The sequence below is a fragment of the Bos javanicus genome, chromosome 1, assembly GCF_032452875.1.
Source record: "Bos javanicus breed banteng chromosome 1, ARS-OSU_banteng_1.0, whole genome shotgun sequence".
NCBI lineage: Eukaryota > Metazoa > Chordata > Mammalia > Artiodactyla > Bovidae > Bos > Bos javanicus.
The window spans coordinates 103,957,263-103,978,389 of record NC_083868.1 but is presented as its reverse complement, the minus strand read 5'-3'; the positions used below and the strand labels follow the sequence as shown (position 1 = coordinate 103,978,389).

At 34.6% G+C, this 21,127-nt stretch overlaps 1 non-coding gene across 1 annotated transcript; it reads right to left on the bottom strand.

Moving 5' to 3' along the window:
• Window positions 1–486: 486 nt before the first annotated feature.
• LOC133255105 (U6 spliceosomal RNA) lies at window positions 487–592 on the bottom strand. The gene has a single exon (XR_009738884.1). It is a non-coding gene; the product is annotated as a U6 spliceosomal RNA (small nuclear RNA).
• Window positions 593–21,127: the final 20,535 nt, after the last annotated feature.

The window sequence follows — 21,127 nt, the reverse complement described above, 5'->3', positions numbered from 1 at the left end:
CTATGGGGTCGCAAAGATTTCGACACGACTGAGTGACTTCACTTTCACTTTTTTTTTTCATACATTATCATATATAAAACAGATAGCCAATGGGAATTTGCTGTATGACTCGGTGAACTCTAACCAAAGCTCTGTATCGACCTAGAAGTGTGGGATGGCGAGGGATGTGGGAGGTAATTTTAAGAGGGAGGGAACATAATTATACTTATGGCTGGTTCATGTTCATGTTTGACAGAAACCAACACAATACTTTAAAGCAATTATTGTTCAATTAAAAATAAATTTTAAAAAATATAGGGTTAAAAAGAAAAAAATCCGTTTTATATATATTTTTTAAAATTCTTTATACTGTCCTTAATTCTAAGTAAATGGATTTTAATTTAACTCTTAAGCTATAAGCTTAGGTAATGGATTTTTGATGTTTTTATTTTTTAATGTGAAAATGCAAAAGCAAGAGTTTCATCCATGTATTGCTTTGGTTGATATAATATTTTATTACAATGTAATCAAAGCATTTTCATCCTTACACAGGGACCATGATAATCTTCTCTGTATCATTCCAATTTTGTGCCAAAGAGAGCACAAAATATCTTCTAATTTAACTTGTCAATTCTTTGACATAGGCATGTTTAGAAGAGTTTGTTTACTTTACACATATTTATGGAGTTTTCCAATATTTTTAATTACTGTTTTTTGTTATTGAGAAATAATTAATTTTCTTTGGGGAGAAAATTCACATTGTATAGTCTCAATCTATTTTAATTTGTTGAGACTTGTTTTACAGCCAGTATATGTTCTAGCTTAGTAAATTCCCCTTGGCTCTTTCAGAGTGTAGTCTACCTTTGCTGGGTATAGTAATCTACATACACCAGTTAAAGTAACTAATTGATATTCTTTAAATCTTCTATATTTACTAAGTAATTATGCTTACTTATTCTGTCAGTTATTTAAAAAGAGGTATTAAAATCGCCAACTATCATTTTGGATTTATCTGTTCCTAATTTCCCTTGTGTCAGTTTTGCTCATGTGTTTCAAAGCTATGTTTAAGTGTACACACATTTAGGACTGTTATATTTTCTTGATTAATTGACTCATTTATTAATGAAATATCTTTCTTTATCCCTGGAAATATTCACTGTTGTAAGATAACTTTTACTCATGTTACCACTTTAGAGTTTGATGATTATTTTCATGTAATTATTTTTCCCATCCATATTATTTTTATTTTTTTTCCATATTACTTTTAATGTGCTCATCTGTTTTCACAAGAAAGTAAGTCTTATCCTGTTTAGCAAGAAACAGTTTGTTATTAAAAAAAAAAAGAATGGTAATTGAATGGAATCCTTTGAAAGTAATAATACTAAGTATCACCGTCTAAAATTTATAAATTATAAGCACACTTGGGAATAAATTGGAAGTATCCTGGTTTATGGGAAAAGGCAATGGCATCCCACTCCAGTACTCTTGCATGGAAATCCCATGGATGGAGGAGCCTGGTGGGTTGCAGTCCATGGGGTCACTAAGAGACACGACTGAGCGACTTCACTTTCACTTTTCACTTTCCTGCATTGGAGAAGGAAATAGCAACCCTCTCCAGTGTTCTTGTCTGGAGAATCTCAGGGGTGGGGGAGCCTGGTGGGTTGACGTCTATGGGGTCACACCGAGTCGGACATGACTGAAGTGACTTAGCAGTAGTAGCAGCATCCTGGTATATTCTCCATAATCCAAAGCTAATGGACAAATTGTGTTTTGGAAAAGTAGGAAATTAAAAAGAAAAATCTGGGAAATTCAGTTAGTGTTATAGATAGACCTAAGGTGTTCTACCATTGATTTGAAACAAGGTTTAATTATGCTTTTGCTGGATCTTAGTCAAATTCTCAGGAAAAAAGAAAGTTGATTTGTTTAGCTCTGATATACATTCCAGGGCTCCCCTGGTGGCTTGGATGGTAAAGAATGCAATGCAGAAAACCCAGGTTTGATCCCTGGGTCAGGAAGATCCACTGGAGAAGGGAATGGCTACCCACTCCTGGCAAATTTCATGGACAGAGGAACCTAGTGGGCTAGAGTCCATGGGGTTGCAAAGAATCAGACATGACTGAGCAATTAAACAAGAATGCACACATACATTCCCAGTCCAGTTATCTATATTTGGGGAAGGAAAGAAGGAGGTCACATAACAAAAACTGATTACCAGTGTTAGCAGTTTGTTTAGTAGAGAGACTGTAGCAACACTCAAAATATCACCTTCTACACCATCTAAAAGGAAAGATCCTATTCAGATATGCTTCAGGGATTGATAATCATATTTACCACTTCTTTGCAAGTTATATTTGAATCATTTAGCGTTTGTTTGTTCTCATAAAACTTATAGATTCATTGAAAATTGTAAATTGCCTTTTGTTCCACTTACTTAGTTTTCTAGAATATTATTTTATTCACCTCCTACTGTTCCATGTCTGTGTTGGATATCAGTGTTATCAATATTCTTTTTATATCCATAAGCACATCATTTCTGATTTTTCTCCTGAGACAACTCAGCTGGCATGATCTGTCCATCTGCTAGGATCAGCCCTGGTGGATCCCTGGGAATACTGCACAACTACAATTCAATAATTTCCTTGATCTCGCATCCTCAGAATTCTCTTCAATGTCATTGAGAACACATTGTAGAACAGATATCTTTTTTTTTTTCCTACAGCATGATAAAAACTGAAGTGAATATTTAAGCAGCCTTCATAGCTGGGTAATTTTAGTTTAAGTTTTAAAATCTTTAATTCCTGACTGGGATAAGAATTCTGAGATCAGCAATGATATTGAAGGTATCATTTTCTTGGACTGCAATTTGTCTTTGGTGATTATTTCTGAACTAGTAATCATTTTATCATTATTATATACAGTTTTTAACACTTTGGAGTCACTTTAATGAAAGACAACATATCTAGATAAAACATTAAATTAAAAAAAAAAAAAACTAGCCAAGAAAGATGACATTCAAGTTATGAGTTACAGAAAAAGAAATGAGGAAATGAAGAAAGAAGAAAAGGTATAAAAGATCGTCACATATTTATAGATTTCAAAGAAGCACAGCTGATGAAGGTGACTTCTTTATCTTCACTCCCAAATATTGTCCCTTTTCCTCCTTTATTGGGCTATGTTAATGAATAACCATATTAATTTTTCCTCTCTAAATAAACCAGTTTTCAGTATCTACATAATAACCAATTCAATTCAAACTATCATCATCCTGCACCCAAATAATGACATATCCTCCTAAGTATAATTTTTCCAACACAATTCTCCCCTCCAGTTAATTCTTCATTAAAGCTCTTCTTATTCTAAATTACAAGTATTAGTTCATGATACTTCAGTAGACTTCCACGCCCTTAATACATAGCTTAGTTTCCTGGAACACCTTTGTTGTTTAGTCGCTCAGTCCTGCCTGACTCTTTGTGACCCCATGGACTGTAGCATGCCAGGCTTCCCTGTCCTTCACCGTCTCTCAGAGCTTGCTCAAACTCATATCCATTGAGTCGGTGATGCCATCTCATCTTCTGTCATTCCCTTCTCCTCCTGCCTTCAATCTTTCCCAGCATCAGAGTCTTTTCTAATGATTCAGCTCTAATTATTTTCTAATTATGTAACAGTTTTGGAGATCATGTTTAACTTTGCTTATTTAATTAGGAAAATAAAATATTCAGAATAAAAAATTTCGATGAAATGAACTCTGAATTTCATACTTGAGATTTTCCATATTTGTAAATATTGTATACATAAATGAGGTTTCTGGTAAGGACCCAGAGAACCTCATCAATTTTAAATCCAGAGCAGAACTTAATCAATTTGCAAGAATATTTCCCCTGCTTCATCTGGACTTTCCAACAATCCTATATATGAAATCGAAGAATTTCTATCCTATTTTGTACCTAGGAGTAAAGAGATGGTATCTTATAATCCTTTCTATACTTTGAGCACTCGACTTTGCAGTAAATTATTTAGTGACCTACTATTAACAGACTGTAAGATTTTCTCATTGTTTATGCTTTTTCTCCCCATCTCCACTTCCTAAATATTTTTATTTGCATTTGTAGATCTGTTAGACATTTGAAAAATAAATATAAATGAACAATAAATCCCATCACTACTGAAGAATATAACTAAATTCAAAGGTATCTAGAGTTCTTGGATTTATCCTAATAAGCTGTGCCAACAAAGATTTATGTGATGAAGATAATTACTGGCTCTCGGTACTTGTCTTTGGTTTAAATATCTGAGAGCTAAAAGTTATAATCTTATTTAAAATTATCAGCTTAAATATTTTATGCATTAAAGGCCTTTCCAGAATTTAAATTTAAATCATCACATCACATACCAAGTGATAAATACCCCTGTACAATAGTAGTAAAATTTATTTGTAAAATCTTATTGCATCATAAACTTTGAAGATCAGCAATGTGTTGATATTATGCTTATATATATATATATATATGCATTGTTTCTAAGTCTGCCATCTTCCATATGATGTTAATTTAAATTTCACAGTGGTCTGTCAGTGTTTCATAATATCACAATTTAGTATACATGTATATTCTTGCTTTTATAAAATTTTAAATTTCCTCCCCCCTCTACCCACCCATCAGTGACATCATACTACCTAGTATCTCAGATTTAGTCTGTTAATGTGAAAACAATTCAGTCTGACCACTCATATTAGGTATATGTTTCTTTTGACTTTTCATTGCAACTCATGGCATCTTTTTACTTCTACTGCAATTCTGCTTGAAGTTTTGATGTATCTTGATACCACCCTCAACTATATAAATGAACTCTGATTGACCAAGAATATCACTGTAATTCCTTCACCCTTATAGGAAATTCAGTCTAATTTGTTCAGAGTAAAGCCCAGGATACATTTTCAGTGTTGGGAAAGAACGTCTCTTCCTTTTGAAAGTAAGGATATTTTGATATGATATCTTCAAGCACCTCTGTCATTTCTGGAAGGTCCTCAGGCCATATAGAAACATAGAGAAGGGCACATCGGGGAGGAACATGATGAATCAGAACCCTTGATAATACATTAGGTCAAGTCATATTTGAATCTGATTATCCTCCTGAAATTTACTTTTACTTAGGCTGATACATTGTTTTTTTTAATTTTATTCTGAAATATATATGGCATGTTAAAGGAAATAGAATAGTCAAAATGACTATGGAATCAGAAATAAACAATTAAAAACAAATTCAGAAGATTTGTAATATCTGATTCAAGACTTATTATAGACCTATAGTAATCAAGACAGTGTGGTATGGATGAAAATACAGATTCATAAACAGATGAAACAAAACAGAGAGTCCAGAATTAAATCCAAGTAAGTTAATTAATGGATCTTTGAAAAGTTGCTAAGAAAATTAAAAGGAAAGATAGTCCTTTTGTTTGTTTCCTCTTAGTCTTCATTTTTTATTGATGTATAGTTGATGCCCAATATTATATAAATTTTAGGAATGCAACATAGTGATTCTCAATTTTTAAAGACTATACTTCATTTATAGTTATTATAAAATAATTAACTATATTTTTCCTATGTTATGCTATATATCCTTGTAGCGTATTTATTGACTATATAGCAGTTTGTGATCTTAATTCCCTCCCCTTTCCCTCTCCTCTGATAACCAAAAGTTTGTTCTCTATACCTTTGATTCTGTTGTTATATTCACTAGTTTACATTTTTAGATTCCACAGATGTGATATTATATAGTAGTTTTCTTTCTCTATCACATTTACTTCTCTTAGTATAATACCTTCCAAGTCTATGTTGTGGCAAATGAAATATTTTGCTCTTTTTTTATGGCTGAGTAGAATTCTGTTGTGTATGTATGTGTGTATATACATATATACACCACAGCTTTATACATTCATTTGTCGATGGACACTTAAGTTGCTTCCATATCTTGGCAATTGTAAATAATGCTGCTCTGGACATTGAGGTGTATTAATCATTTTGATCGCTTACTCCTTGAAAGGAAAGCTATGACCAACCTAGATAGCATATTGAAAAGCAGAGACATTACTTTGCCAACAAAGGTCCATCTAGTCAAGGCTATGGTTTTTCCAGTGGTCATGTATGGATGTGAGAGTTGGACTGTGAAGAAGGCTGAGTGCAGAAGAATTGATGCTTTTGAACTGTGAGTTGGAGAAGACTGTTGAGAGTCCCTTGGACTGCAAGGAGATCCAACCAGTCCATTCTGAAGGAGATCAGCCCTGGGTGTTCACTGGAATGACTGATGTTAAAGCTGAAACTCCAGTACTTTGGCAACCTCATGTGAAGAGTTGACTCATTGGAAAAGACTCTGATGCTGGGAGGGATTGGGGGCAGGAGGAGAAGGGGATGACAGAGGATGAGATGTCTAGATGGCATCACTGACTTGATGGACGTGAGTCTGAGTGAACTCTCAGGAGTTGGTGATGGACAGGGAGGGCTGGAGTGCTGGGATTCATGGGGTCGAAAAGAGTCGGACACAACTGAGTGACTGAATTAACTAACTAATTATTTTGAATTAGTGTTTTCTTTTTTTCAGATATTTACCCAAGAGTGAAATTACTGGGTCATATGGCAGGTCTGCTTTTAGTTTCTTAAGATATTTCCATCTTATTCTCCATAGTGGCTGCACCAATTTACATTCCCATCAAGAGTGTCTGAGGGTTCTCTTTTCTTCGCATCTTCACCATTATTTGTTATTTCTGTTCTTTGATGGAGTTGTTCTGATGGGTGTGATGTGCCTTTCTCAGTTGACTGATGACGGTAAGCGCTTTTTTTTTTTTTTTAATGTTCCCATTGGCCATCTGTAAGTCGTCTTTAAAAAATTCTTAGAGGCAAGAGCCAATAGGGCCAGATCTGCTTAATTATCTGTGGCCTGGACTACTGCGTGGAGAGACTAGGTTTATGAAATACCCCTCACATTGTCTTCTTATAATACATTGCAACATTTCTCTTTTAATGGAGCTGAAACCAGAAACAATTTCTCCATTTATTCCATCCACGGTGCTTAGAAGCCTGTGTAATTTGAGGTCCAGACAAAGGTTGACTGCCTATACACAGGCATTTATAATGAAACTGTAGCAGATTATAGAAAGTTGACCCATATTATTTGATAAATCATTTTCTGAGGACTTGTAAGTAAACAAAATTGAAAGAGGTCAGTTCCTGTTAAAGTGACTTACAACATCAAATTATAGTTCTTTTTTTTTAATAACTGAATAAGAGGATTAGATTTTAAAATGTATTTTGTGATTTTGGTGTTTTTCTTTTTTTGCATAGTAGATTAGAAAATCTTTCTTGTATTTACATTATTTCTAAACTATGAAGCATGAATGATAAGATTATTTATGAAATATAAAATTGTGAAGCATGGTTAAGTTTGCACTTAGTAATAAAGTATTTCCACAGCCAGCTATACATTACTTATCCCATTATGTAACATTTACATTAGAAGTTGTTAAATATTTTAAATGAAAGCATAAAAGTAATGCACTGCTTAGACTCATGGTACTTATGTATGATATTATGTGGTTTAGCTGTAATTTTTTAAACAATAGTATACATAGTGTAGATTTTTGTCTATACATACGCAATGTTTTAGGGTTCAGTTTGGTTTGGGTTGAAGTATAGTTTTTGTAATTAATAAATTTTATTCTTTAGAATCTTTTCTCATCTTATAATATGGGAAAATGCCTTTATATTTGACAAATGTGTTTCACCTCATTCTAATGCAGGATAGGTATCATGATTCACAGTTATCTTTTATGTTTTTTAATTTTCATTATATATTGGACAATGTCATACAACAAAATCTATGTTTAGTGTGTTGTGTGAAGTCTGAGGGTCGTTATACCTGAAGAAAGAAAAACCAGGTTCTTGTAGCATGTAACTGATTATAGCATGTAGAAATCTATGATCTTCACATGAGGTGCATTCCTTAATATATAATTCAGTGTAAAATAGGATGTTTGAGAATCATACTAAGTCCACTTAAATTACTGTCTTGTTCTTTTTGAAAAAGAAAAAAAAATCTCAGATAATTAGAGGTTGGTTTAAGCTGTATCTTCTTTTATATCCCACTTACCAAGTAGTTTACAACAGTGAGAGGAAGTTTCAGTACTTATGTGGAAATTATTACACTAGACAAATATTATTTCATTTCAGCAAGCAGGCACAGAAACATTTATACAAGTATTCTTGTAAGTTTAGAGGACTTCCACTTTCCCTTGCACAAATAACATGTTTGAAAACAAATGAAATTGCTTCATGGCAGATAAATAAATTTACCTGTCACATTAGTAAAGAGAATCCATGTTATTTTATGAAGACAAAAGTGATTTTCTTGACCTGGAGTGCTATTCTAACTGTGGACACTCCCATTACTATCAGGGGTAAAGTGCCTGTGCCATTCTAACCAGCTGCATATCTTAAATATTACTTGTTTTAAAACCAAAAGTTATTGTAATTAATGAGCTCTGTTAGTTCAGTTCAGTCACTTAGCCATGTCTGACTATTTATGACCCTGTGGACTGCAGCATGCCAGGCTTCCCTGTCCACCACCAACTCCCAGAGCTTGCTCAACTCATGTCCATTTATTTGGTGATGGCATCCAACCTTCTCATCCTCTGTTGTCCCCATCTCCTCCTGTCTTTAATCTTTCATAGCATCAGGATCTTTTCAAATGAGTCAGCTCTTCACATCAAGTGGCCAAAGTATTGGAGTTTTAGCTTCAGCATCAGTCCTTCCAATGAATATTCAACACTGATTTCCTTTAGGATGGACTGGTTTGATCTCCCTGCAGTCCAAGGGACTCTCAAGAGTCTTCTCCAACACCACAGTTCAAAAGCATCAATTCTTCAGTGCTTAGCTTTCTTTATGGTCCAACTTTCACATCTATACATGACTACTGGAAAAACCATAGCTTTGACTAGATGGATTTTGTCAGTAAAGTAATGTCTTTGCTTTTCAATATACTGTCTATCTTGGTTATAGTTTTTCTTCCAAGGAGCAAATGTCTTTTAATTTTGTGGCTGCAGTCACAATCTGCAGAGGTTTTGGAGCCCAAGAAAATAAAGCCTGTTACTGTTTCCATGGTTTCCTCATCTATTTGCCATGAAGTGATGGGATCTGATACCATGATCTAAGTTTTTTGAATGTTGAGTTTTAAGCCAACTTTTTCACTCTCCTCTTACATTTTCAACAAGAGGCTCTTCAGTTCCTCTTCTCTTTCTGCTATAAGGGTGGTGTCATCTGAACATCCGAGGTTATTGATATTTCTCCCCACAAGCTTGATTCCAGTTTGTGCTTCATCCAGCCTTGAATTTTTCATGATGTACTCTGCATACAAATTAAATAAGCAGGGTGACAATATACAGCTTTGAAGTACTCCGTTCCCAATTTGGAACCAGTCCGTTCCGTGTCTGGTTCTAACTGTTGCTTCTTGAGCTCTATAGTACATATTAAATGAGCTCTATAATACGTATTAAAATAGTAATAGGTAAAACTAATACAATATTGTAAAGTTTAAAAATAAAATAAAATTAAAAAAAAAAATGCCCTGTAGTTGCCTTTGGCATGTGCTCTTCTGTTTAAAGTCATTTGAATGCTAACAACCCCTGGAGTCTGTTTTCCTGAATTGGATATAATAAATAATTAGCTGATTAGCTCTTAGACTGTAGATTAAAATTTGCCAAATAATTTATTCTTAAAGTGTAGAATGATATTACTTTAATTTGTGGATTAGATTAGGGACGTGAAAACAAATATTTTGGAAAGGTGTCTTGGAATAGGTAAAGAACACCAAAGCCTATGTGTCTCTGATTACTTCTTCATTTCTCTGGTTATATTTTATCAATGGAATTCAGTTGCCTCCTCTTAATTATTTGAGAAGAACTTGTTTTGCATTCTTGAAAAATTTCTTCCATAACAAATAAAAAAATTTAGATAATCAAAAGTTAGGTTTATTTTTAACTCTCAAATATATCAAAATGTTTTTCATAATTTTTATTACTTAAGCATTTTATATATGTATATATACATAAATATTTCTTGTATTCAAGATTTTGCTTAATCTTATTATTTACTTCTTTTTAACTACATCAAAATTGTCAAATAAGCCTCAATATTACTATTCCTACTCTGTCTTTCCAGTTCAAATTTAAATCTAGTCCATAATATTTTAAAGAATATTAATCTGAAATGACTGTCATTCTTCAATTTCTTAGTCAAAATAGGTGAAATGTTAGGAATCTTTTCATTCTGCCTATAATTAATTAGTTGTAATAACACATATTCTAGGTGTAATGCAATATAAAGTCAAACAAAATATGTCTCACATCCAAACATGACTACTGGAAAAATCATAGCCTTGACTAGACACATCTTTGTTGGCAAAGTAATGTCTCTGCTTTTTAACATGCTGTCTAGGTTGATCATAACTATTCTCCCAAGGAGTACGTGTCTTTTTATTTCATGGCTGCAGTCACCATTTGCAGTGATTTTGGAGCCCCCCAAAATAAAGTCTGCCACTGTTCCCACTGTTTCCCCATCTATTTGCCATGAAGTGATGGGACCAGATGCCATGATCTTCATTTTCTGAATGTTGGGCTTTAAGCCAGCTTTTTCACTCTCCTCTTTCACTTTCATCAAGAGGCTTTTTAGTTCTTCTTCACTTTCTGCCATAAGGGTGCTGTCATCTGCATATCTGAGGTTATTGATATTTCTCCCAGCAATCTTGATTCCAACTTGGGCTTATTCCACCCCAGTGTTTCCCATGATGCACTCTTCATATAAGTAAAATAAGCAGGGTGACAGTATACAGCCTTGACATATTCCTTTTCCTATCTGGAACCAGTCTGTTGTTCCACGTTCAGTTCTAACTGTTGCTTCCTGACCTGCATACAAATTTCTCAAGAGGCAGGTCAGGTGGTCTTGTATTTCCATCTCTTTAAGTATTTTCCAGAGTTTGTTGTGATACACACAGTCAAAGGCTTTGCCATAGTCAATAAAGGAGAAGTAGACATTTTTCTGGAACTCTCTTGGTTTTTCTATGATCCAATGGATGTTGGCAATTTGATCTCTGGTTCCTCTGCCTTTTCTAAATCCAACTTGGACATCTGGATGTTCACAATTCACATACTGTTGAAGCCTGGCTTGGAGAATTTTCAGCACTACCTTACTAGTGTGTGATAAGTTCAATTGTGCAGTACTTTAACATTCTTTGGCATTGCCTGTATTTGTAATTGGAATGAAAGTTGACCTTTTCCAGTCCTGTGGCCATTGCTGAGTTTCCAAATTTGCTGGCATAATGAGTGCAGCACTTTCACAGCATCATCTTTTAGGAATGAAATAGCTCAACTAGAATTCCATCACCTACACTAGCTTTGTTTGTAGTGATGCTTCCTAAGGCCCACTTGACTTCACATTCTAGGATGTCTGCCTCCAGGTTGGTGATCATATCATTGTGATTATCTGGGTCGTGAATATCTTTTTTGTATAGTTCTTCTGTGTATTCTTGCCATCTCTTCTTAATATCTTCTGCTTCTGTTAGGTCCATACAGTATCTGTCCTTTTTTTGTGTCCATCTTTGCATGAAATTTTCCCTTGGTATCTCTAATTTTCTTAAAGAGGTCTCTAGACTTTTCCATTCTGTTGTTTTCCTCCATTTCTTCACATTGATTGCTGAGGAAGGCTGTCTTATTTCTCCTTTCTATTCACAAATAGTTCTGAATAGGAGAGAAGTTAAAGGCAAAGGAGAAAAGGAAAGATATATCCATTTGAAAAACAGTACAGTATCTGAAATTAAAGGCAACTAAAACAAAAACATCAGCAGTAGAAGCAACACTGAATTTTCTTAAGGTGATTGTAGAGCTCTTAGAAAGAGTTACGCAAGAACAATAATTATCTAACCTGAAATGTATAAAAAAACTGTAAAAAGTAGTGATCAAATTTTATAGCCTGCAGAATTATATCAAATATTCTAACATGCATGTGTTAATGATTCAGAGGAGGAAAATGATGCAGAAAATTTTGGGGAAAATAAGTAATGTTCACAAGTTACCAATTTTTGATAAATACATCAACTATAAGACATTTTGGTGACCTTATAAAAAGATAAATATAAAGAAAATCAGACCAGTAAAAACCATAATTAATCTAAAGAAAACAAACAGAAAGCAAGTTGCTTTAGAAACTTTGTCTTCCATCAAATAGCTGTGATTTGATCTGATTTTACTGTTCTTAGTCTTTTCTTCTTTTTATCTGTTCTAAACACTGCTACTTTAATAAAGATTCCACAAGAATAAAAATGTTTAAACAATTTTAAAACACCAGTATTAAGTGAAATGTTGGAAGAAATACTTCTATAAAATGATGCAATAGTAAAAAAGGAGAAAAAATAGAAACAATGTGTCAGTTCCTTTTTAGCCACTATTATTATTATTAAAATAATAGTAAAGTAAGCTGCTAAATATTACAGAAAAAATTCATAAAAACAATGGTATTTTAGAATGGAAATTGCCCTGAGGTATTAAAATGGCTATGAAGGAATCATTGAACAGACACAATAAGTGTTGGAGAGCATTTTCTGAGATTGCAAAACAAATAGTACTGTGAATACATCAGGGGTAGCAAGTTAGCGTTGGAAGGGAAAAGTATGGTTCTTCATCTGACAATGTCAAGGTATAGGCATTAACAGACTCTTTGAGAAATAAAATCTAGATTTAGGTTTGAGAAATTCTGCAGTTGATGTCATGTAATTTCTATTTTATCTGGATTGTACAAAATAAGGTGATCACTTGAAATTACAGGGGACAATGATAGAGATTCAGACTGGAATATAATATTAAAATTTAAAGTAACTGTTTTATAAAGGGGATATTTAGCTGACTCTGGATATGTATGAATATTCTTAGTTGACTTAAGTGTCTTAGTTTAATATTTAAAATCCTAAATATGTAATAGCATGGATGGAAATAATATGTTACATATAATTTTTCTGGCACCGCTGAGCAGGCTGAGAAAAATGTGACCTCAAATTATTTTTCATGTGCAGGAAATGCACATGATCCATGATAAAATTGTGCTAATTTTCTAACTGGGAGATATCTTATAGCAGGAATTAACACTTTTTACTAATGAGCAGAAATTTTATACATAGTCATCTGGAGTAAACTGAGCCCATGAAGTCACATGTTAATGGAATTCACATGAGAAATACTATGTCATAGTTTCAGCGCCTGGCAGACAGTTATAGAAACACACAGCCAGTGAATTTATGTTGGATAGTAGCACTTGTGAATTAGGCGCTGAAATTCTACCATTTCACAATTGAATTTGGCACCTTCTCTTAATCTCCTCCAGATAAAACATAGCACAAAACATAAAACATAGCATGTAAGTGGCATGCTACAGCGTTACTTAGAGTTTGTTAAGTGGCAAATTGCTGCTGACACTACTGGCAATTTTAGCACTTACAGTAAAGCACAATACAATTTAGAATAAAACAAATGGAGTTTTAAACTGAAGTGTTGCAAAAAGAAGGAATGTCACCTGTAGTAGGAAACAAATTACATCTTGGTATTTTTTAGGAAATAAGCTGTTTACTTTTAAGTATGTTTAAGACTGGATTTTATGTAGCTGCTTTGGTGGTGGTGTTACTGTTGCTGCTGTTGTTTCAAATTAAAAAGTGAAAAATCATTTTTCAAAGGACCAGGAAATATGTTAGTTATACATTTTATAAATGTCTTGCAAAATGTCAAGATGTTAAATAGAAGATCAGATTGCTTACAGCAGTTTCATTGTAGTAAAGGTCAGACTTACGTCTACGGAACAGAAAAGAGCAAGTCTTCCCCTGTTTTTTTCATGAAGACCGAAGACTAGTTGTTAAGTACAAGAGAGAGGCTCTGAAACTTTGTTCTGGATGGATGTTATATTGGCTAACTAAGGACTGTGATCATGAAGTCAAAGTGTTGATATTAGTCTTCTGTGATGGTAAGGAATTTAGTCAATTTCAGGGGGTATGATTATTTAATATTATTCATAAAATATTCAAAATATATTAGGAACCTAACTCATGACTTATGTGCAAATAATATATGATGAAATATTTAATGTTTTAAATGAGGATGTTTTGTAGAGATTGGATGTTTACAATTATTCTTATGATAGGTGGCTAAACATCAAAATATAAAATAAAATTTCTTTCATTTTTAATAGGCTGCTTCACCTTCAGATTATTTTAAACCTATAAACAAGAATAAATTTGGATGCTCAGGGCTTCTCTGACTGGTATTTACAAGAAACTTTTATTCCAAATCACTCATTTATATCTAGTTAAGACAGGAAAGATGTGAAGAGTCATGAAGAGTCACATCAACTTCTCCATTGGTTGTTGATTTATTACATGCCTTAAAGGAAAAAAAAAAAAAAGACACAAATGCTAGGTTATATTGAAAGTATATGTTGCTGGATCTGTAACTAGTAAAAAGAAAAGCTTTTTGGTGTATGTGAAATCTCACAATGGAAAATGAACTAGGAATTGTCCATATTTGGTTGCATAAAGTAAAACTCCTATTCTTCTCATACTCTACTGAAATTCTCTATAAATTCAACAAAATTCTCTATTTACTCATGGTCCATATATTTGCAAACACATAATCCTATAGTTCAGTTCAGTTCAGTTCAGTCGCTCAGTCGTGTCCAACTCTTTGTGACCCCATGAATTGCAGCACGCCAGGCCTCCCTGTCCATCACCAACTCCTGGAGTTCACCCAAACTCATGTCCATCGAGTCGGTGATGCCATCCAGCCATCTCATCCTCTGTCGTCCCCTTCTCCTCCTGCCCCCAATTCCTCCCAGCATCAGAGTCCTTTCCAATGAGCAGCCCAAGGGACGCTCAAGAGTCTTCTCCAACACCACAGTTCAACAACATCAATTCTTCTGTGCTCAGCTTTCTTCAAAGTCCAACTTTCACATCTATACATGACTACTGGAAAAACCATAGCCTTGACTAGACGGACTTTGTTGGCAAAATAATGTCTCTACTTTTCAATATGCTATATAGGTTCGTCATAACTTTCCTTCCAAGGAGTAAGCGTCTTTTAATTTCATGGCTGCAGTCACCATCTGCAGTGATTTTGGAGCCCAAAAAAATAAAGTCTGACACTGTTTCCACTGTTTCCCCATCTATTTCCCATGAAGTGATGGACCCGGATGCCATGATCTTCATTTTCTGAATGTTGAGCTTTAAGCCAACTTTTTCACTCTCCTCTTTCACTTTCATCAAGAGGCTTTTTAGTTCCTCTTCACTTTCTGCCAAAAGGGTGTTGTCATCTGCATGTCTGAGGTTATTGATATTTCTCCCAGCAATCTTGATTCCAGCTTGTGCTTTTTCCAGCCCAGCATTTCTCATGATGTACTCTGCATATAAGCTAAATAAGCAGGATGACAATATACAGCCATGATGTACTCCTTTTCCTATTTGGAACTGGTCTGTTCCATGTCCAGTTCTAACTGTTGCTTCCTGATCTACATATAGGTTTCTCAAGAGGCAGGTCAGGTGGTCTGGTATTCCCATGTCTTTAACACTTTCCCACAATTTATTGTAATCCACACTGTCCAAGGCTTTGGCATAGTCAATAAAGCAGAAATAAATGTTTTTCTGGAACTCTCTTGCTTTTTCAATGATCCAGTAGATGTTGGCAATTTGATCTCTGGTTCCTCTGCCTTTTCTAAAACCAGCTTGAACATCTGGAAGTTCATGGTTCATGTATTGCTGAAGCCTGGCTTGGAGAATTTTGAGCATTACTTTACTAGCGTGTGAGATGAGTGCAATTATGCAGTAGTTTGAGCATTCTTTGGCATTGCCTCTCTTTGGGATTGGAATGAAAACTGACCTTTTCCAGTCCTGTGGCCACTGCTGAGTTTTCCAAATTTGCTGGCATATTGAGTGAAGCACTTTCACAGGATCATCCTCCAGGATTTGAAATAGCTCAACTGGAATTCCATCACGTCCACTAGCTTTGTTCATAGTGATGCTTTCTAAGGCCCACTTAACTTCACATTCCAGGATTACTGGCTCTAGATGAGTGATCACACCATCATGATTATCTTGGTAATGAAGATCTTTTTTGTAGAGTTCTTCTGTGTATTCTTGCCACCTCTTCTTAATATCTTCTGCTTCTGTTAGGTCAATACCATTTCTGTCCTTTATCAAGCCTATCTTTGTATGAAATGTTCTTATAGTAGTGGAGATCAAATCAAAATCTCTAGGTTCTGTAGGTAGAGTTTTTGTTGACTGAGGATTTGCCCAATTTACTCTTTACTACATTGTATTTCAAAAGAAGTTTGAGATTTCATTTTAGTTGCTTTGTTAAATTTCAGAATTAATTCTCCTATAGCTTTCCACCCTGTCACCACTTCACCTATTCACACACAATAAGCAATAAAAGACAAAAGACTGAAACGTAAAATTCAGAATCCTTCAAAGATTCTTTGTGCATTTGGAGAAAAGTTAAAACCTTTAGAGGAGTCAGAGCTAACTAACTTTTAATTGATTTTACATGTGAGGCATCTCCATAAAAGTATGTATTTCTTTTTTAAATGGTATAATTTGACGGAAGCTAATAGAACATTTTAAATAGCTTTATACAATTTTCTCCAAGATAGAAACAATATTCACAGTCCTCGAGCATGTATGTTGCTGGAATTCTGTTTTTGTAATCCATCATGTTCCAACAAAAATAATAGCAATTATTTTAATAGGCCTCTTCATAACTACTGTGGTTGATTAATGACATCAATTTCCTGGTGTCCAGACATGAACTAAACTTTCTTTTTTGAGGATCCATGATTCAGATCACAGTTAAATCCTGACATTTTCCCCATCATCATATTTTTGTTATCTGACTCTTGATGGGCATCTAGATCCTTGTGTCTGTAAAACATTTCCAGAGCTGTCTTTTTATTTTTGTTTAGTTCCTAACTGAATTATCTGCTCATTGTGGACATATTCCCACAATCACATTTTCAAAAGTATCTTAATTATTCTTTCTCCATCTATGTAATATTAAGAGAAGCCTAATTGTTACATTCTTGTTTGTTTTCCTATGAATTGCTTATTTATATTTACATTACTCATTGATTAATCACAATTTTGCAATAGGCATATTTCATATTTGTTTTAAGTCTCTTTATACAGACCTTGGGTTTTGCATTTGTCGTCATTCTTTGAGTGTACATTTATATCAATGATTTTGTTTTGAAATGACTTTGCTTCCCAGAATCTCTGAATCAACTTTCTAACTTACTCCTTTTTTTTTAACTTGCTCCTGTATTTTCTGTAAATAGCTAAAATCTTCTTTTTAAAAAAATGTGAAAAAATTATTAAACTCAACTGCCTGAAATCATCTAGTTGCCATTCCATTCACTTAGGCCAAAACTCAACTCCTTACAATTGACTTGTAAGTTCTATATGATAAGACTCCTGTAAACTCCTTGAAGTTATCCTTCATTTCTGTCCAACTATGTGAAGCTATTTTAAAATTTTAAAACACATATTCTTTCTTATACTAGGGAATTGCCAATTGTCTTCTCTTTTCCTGTAATTGTTTACTTCCATATCATTACATGGCAGACTTCTCATCATTTAGCTGAAAATACGTCATCTTAAATATGCTCCATAAAATACTTTCCAAACTAAAATATGTCCTATTCCTCAGAAAATCTCTCTACTCAAATCTTTTTTTATAATTTTTTGCTATATTTAACTGAAATTATCATTGTTTGTTTTTGTCCCCTTTATTTTTTTTCTTTTTAAAAATTATTATTATTTTTTTTTCACTTTACAATATTATATTGGTTTTGCCATACATCAACATGCATCCGCCCATGGGTATACACGTGTTCCCCATCCTGAACCCCCCCTCCCTCCCCATACCATCCCTCTGGGTCATCCCAGTGCACCAGCCCCAAGCTTCCTGTATCCTGCATCGAACCCCTTTAATGTAATATAATCTCAGAAAATGAACCTGGACCTCCTTGTTTCCTACTGTATCCCCAGAACAGGTAACACTGTCATCAAGGCCCCATTAAACACCTGGTGAGCTCTTTCTTGTAGAATTCTCAGTGGATTCTTTCCTAATTGATAATATAAATTAAAAAGTCTCTAATCTTTGCTCTTTAAGTACTTCCTTATGTAAGTTCAGTTTATTTCACTAGAAGTAAATGCTAGGAGGAGAAATGCATTGCTCCTGGAAATGTATTAGTCATGGAGAGCTTACACAGTGATAAGCAATAAAAATGGTTTGTTTTCAGTAACTTTTACAACACTATGATGAAAGCATTGTTATTTCTATTTTACAAATGAGACACATGAGGCTGTGAGAAATTAGGCAAGTCTAAGTTCAAAAATTAACTCAAGCTCTATTTCAAATACTATGATATTTCATAACATTACTCTTATTCTTTTTGCTAAAATGTATATTGTTTTTCATTATTTTGTATTATGTATAGAAAATCAAAGATTATATTGCCTATGCTGCTACTGCTGCTGCTAAATCACTTCAGTTGTGTCCTACTGTGTGCGACTCCATAGACCGTAGCCCACCAGGCTGCCCCGGCCCTGGGATTCTCCTGGCAAGAACACTGGAGTGGGTTGCCATTTCCTTCTCCAATGCAGGAAAGTGAAATGTGAAAGTGAAGTCACTCAGTTATGTCTGACTCTTAGCGACCCGATGGACTGCAGCCTACCAGGCTCCTCCATCCATGGGATTTTTCCAGGCAAGAGTACTGGAGTGGGTTGACATTGCCTTCTCCTACATTGCCTATGCTGCTTCTGCTAAGTCACTTCAGTTGTGTCACACTCTGTGTGACCCCATAGATGGCAGACCACCAGGCTCACCCGTCCCTGGGATTCTCCAGGCAAGAACACTGGAGTGGGATGCCATAGCCTTCTCTGACATTGCCTGTATACACTGTTAATTGCATGTCGTTTATAAGGAACTTTGTGACAGCAGAAAGCGGTATGAGTCATCAGATGTATAATATTAACTTATAAGGAATATTTTGTGCTGATCTACATTAGGTATCATGCAAACTGCTTAGTTATAAGATGATTAGTACAAATTCAGTATTCTAAAGTGAAATAACATATTCACTATAGCTACATACCCTGCTAATCTAAGTTCAGTGACATAGGGCTTCCCTGGTGGCTCAGACGGTACAGTGTCTGCTTTACCCTGCAATGTGGGAGACCAGCGTTCAATCCGTGGGTGGAGAAGATCCCCTGGAGAAAGGAAATGGCAACCCACTCCAGTATTCTTGCCTGGAAACCTCTATGGACAAAGGAGCCTGGTAGGCTAAAGTCCATGGGGTCGCAAAGAGTCAGACACGACTGAGCGACTTCACTCATATTAGTCTAGCATCATCTGGTGATTTAGTTTTACAAATTTGATTTAGATTTACAAGAATACTGATATGTTTTTGCTATGGTCAAATCCCATGATGAAAACAGCCATCAAAATAAGTTTGTCAAAAGATATTTTATATAATGATAATTCTGTTGATTTAACTTACTAAAATGTATGAGTCTTATTTATCTTTCAGACTCAAGGATTGTAAAAATGTACCTGCAATGAGTGACTAAGAAAAGGCAGGTAGAAAAATAAAACAAAACCCTAGAGCAATAAGAAAAAAGACAATTTGTTGTAGTTTTAGGGTAAAATTTTAGATGAATTCCTAAAGTACTAGAGTATTACTGAACAGTAATAAAATTCTATTATATTTATTCAGGTTTACATTGAACTGCTGATGCTAAAACTGAACAATGCCTTGTGCCCTGCAAGGCTTCTACAAATTCTTTACAGCATGAAGTCAGCTATTTCTTTTCCCAGAGTGTAAAACTGACAATTTCCTGTAGGAAAAAAATTTCAACTTGACTTAGTTAAGGAATTGGAATGTTTCTTTATTATTACTTTGCTTAATTTGCAGAACTGGAATCTCCTCTATCTTACCCTAACCAAATACCTAAAATTTCTAGAATGGTAATGAAAACATTATCATGGAAAATGATTGCTGTATCATGTTTTCATGGACGATGATTGCTCTATATTATGATTGTCTTATTTAAAAGTCCCTCCCTGCCTTATCCCCCACCAAGAACTCTATGTTCTCTGGGCCAATGAGTTTTAATTTACAAGATTTTCTCAGTAGTATCCTACACATTTAGTGGACATTTCTCTCTATTTGTATGCAAAGCTCAGATTGAAATAGAGACTCAGTTCTATCATATGCATATGTGATCCAAAAATGAAAGACACTGGATACTGTCTATAGGTACACCATTAACAATGATTTATGCCTACTATGTAGCAACTGCATTTCCTGGATGGCACAGTGGTAGATTCCACCAGTCAATACAGAAGATGTAAGAGACATGGATTCAATCCATGAGTTGGAAGATGTCTTGAAGAAGGAAATGGCAACCAACTCCAGTATTCTTAGTTGGAAAATTCCATGATTAGTGGAGCCTGGTGGGCTACAGTCCACGTGGTCACAAAGAGTCAGACATGACTGAGTGACTGAGCACGCACGCATGCCTGTAGCAACCACTGTGTTAAGGACTGAAGCTTCTAATATGATTCCTATTTGGTCCTGGCTATCTTGGAGCTCTCAGCTAGTAGGAGAAATAAACTTACAGGGTATTATTTTATTTATTACAATAAAGGTGTTATGTATGTTATGTTTGGGGAACTCAGAGAGGAAAACCAAATCTAAACACTGGGTGAAAGTTTAATTAATTTTATCTTTCCTGGCAGATTTTACAAATTATCAAGAAAATAAATCACAAGCCAACTGAATCATTTATTAATACAATTTCTATATATTTGAAATGCCCTAGGATGGTTTCTTATTCAGTCAAACTTCATTAAACCTTTTCTTCAAATAAATATATTTATAAAGCAGATGTTCTTCATTTTTTGAAGCTGTAACTACGAATATTTGGACATGAATTTGGGCAAGATCCAGGAGATACTGGAGGACAGAGGAGCCTGGTATGTTACAGTCCCTGGCATCACAAAGAGTCAGACATGACT